Source organism: Nicotiana tomentosiformis, chromosome 7 (assembly GCF_000390325.3).
Source record: "Nicotiana tomentosiformis chromosome 7, ASM39032v3, whole genome shotgun sequence".
Taxonomy (NCBI): domain Eukaryota; kingdom Viridiplantae; phylum Streptophyta; class Magnoliopsida; order Solanales; family Solanaceae; genus Nicotiana; species Nicotiana tomentosiformis.
The window spans coordinates 30,353,420-30,355,831 of NC_090818.1; positions in this window are offsets into that span (position 1 = coordinate 30,353,420).

A 2,412-nucleotide genomic window follows, 5' to 3' on the forward strand; every position below is an offset into this window, starting at 1 on the left:
TTTTGATATCGGGGTCGTTTTATGATTTCGGAAGTTGGAGTAGGTCCGTAATGTTGATTATGACTTGTGCGCAAAATTTGAGGTCAATCGGACGTGATTTGATAGATTTCGGCATCGGTTGTGGAATTTTGAAATTTCAAGTTCTTTAAGTTTGAATTGGAGGGTGATTAATGATTTTAAGTATTGTTCGATGTTGTTTTAAGGATCGACTAAGTTTGTATTGTGTTATAGGATTGGTTGGTAGATTTGGTTGTGGTCTCGGTGGCCTCGGGTGTGTTACGGATGCTTAACGGAATGAAATTGGACTTAGGAAAATCATGTGCTTTTGCTGGTTCTACTGTAATCGCACCAGCGCAAGGCTGCCCGCAGGAGCGAGCAAATTGGCGCAGAATCGGGAAAATGGAGGAGTTCCAGGGGTCACAGGTGCGAGGTGATTTCCGCATCTGCGATGCCCGCAGATACGTTAGGGGTCTTCGCAGGTGCGCAAGGTCCGCAAAAGCGAAAGGGTATTCCGCAGGCTCGCACGCGCATATGCGGCCCTGTCATCATAGGTGCGAAGGCAGCGGGGGTAATTGCTTTGCGCAGATGCACACATCCAGGTTCCGCAGGTGCGAAATACCTGGGCAGTGGTTAAAACCGAAGGGCTTCGTGATTTTTGTCATTTTTGACTTTGCAAACTCGGTTTAGGGCAATTTTTGAGAGCATTTTCGAGGTATTTCTTGAGGTAAGTCCCTTGTGCTTATTTTTGATCAATAATCTTGCCTTGCCATGTATTTTCCCACCTAGTTAGTGTGTATTTAAGGTGGAAATTGGAAGTTGGAGGCTAGGGATTTGGAAGTTTGATTTGTGGATTTGGAGGACCATTTGGTATCGGAATTTAGTAATTTTGGTATGGTTAGACTCGTGGTGGTATGGGAGTTCCTATTTTGTATCTTTTACCTGATTCCGAGACGTGGGCCCCTCGGGTAATGTTTAAGTTAATTTCGGGATATTTATTAAAGTGTTGATTTCATTAATTAGACGAGTCTATTATTGTTGTATTTATGATATGTAATTGCTTTTGGTTAGATTTGGGCCATTCAGAGCCAGATATTCGTGAAAAAGGCATTGTGACCGATTGATTGAGCTTGGTTCGAGGTAAGTGGATTGCCTAACTTTGTGTGGGGAAAATCCCCTTAAGATTTGGAACCATTGTGTTATGTGAGCGCTGTGTACGTGAGGTGACGAGTACATACACGGGCTAGTTGTGGTAAAACCCGATTTTCTTACCAAGCAGCAACATGTTTTCTTGTTATTTTGAGTTATACCATTTTAATGAGTACTAATATATTCTCATTCTTATTTGAGTTATTCCAATATATGTAGCTATCATGTTTAGTCTAATACAACATGTCTACATGTCTTAATTATTTTTGTGAATTATGTGCAGCATGCTTAGTGAATTTCCTGCTTCTTCCCTGACTGGTACTTAGTCTAAATTGTAAGAACTTCGTGATGTAGTTGTATTTCTATCATTCGCGCTTCATATTTACTTTGGGACTACGGAACGGTATTCCGGGAGATCCCCCTGTACTGCATATTTACTTTGGGACTACGGAACGGTATTCCTGGAGATTCCCCTATTTTGCATATTTACTTTGGGACTACGGAACGGTATTCCGGGAGATCCCCCTGCACATTTACTTTGGTACTACGGAACGGTATTTCGGGAGATCTCCCTGTCTTGCATATTTACTTTGGGACTACATAATGGTATTACGGGAGATCCCCCTGCATATTTACTTTGGGAGTACGGAACAGTATTCCGAGAGATCCCCCTGCATATTTACTTTGAGAATATGGAACAGTATTCCAGGAGACCCCCCTGCACATTTACTTTGGGACTACGGGACGGTATTGCGGGAGATCCCCCTACACATTTACGTTTGGGACTACGAGATGGTATCTCGGGAGATCCCCTGTTATGTTTCTGTGTACTAAACTGTTACCTTCTATGATTTCATTGTTGTTAAATTTCAGCCTTTATTTTATTGCGGTATTACACTCTATATTGTTTTATTATATATTTACCAGTAGGGCCTTGACCTGACCTCGTCACTACTCGACCGAGGTTAGGCTTGGCACTTACTGGGTACCAATTGTGGTGTACTCATGCTACTCTCTGCACATATTTTTCGTGTGCAGATCCAGGTGCACTTTATCATCCGCACTATTAGTGAGCCGGGACAGCTTTGGAGACTTCAAGGTATATCTGCCACGTCCGCAGACCTCGGAGTCCCCTTCTACACTTTCTCATGTCCATTATCTTCTGTATTTTTCTTTGTTAGATTCTGATGTATAAAGACAATATATTTTTTCTTCTGTAGTTTGTGATTCACGATGTTCCGGGTTTTGGGATTTGTTGTGTATTTT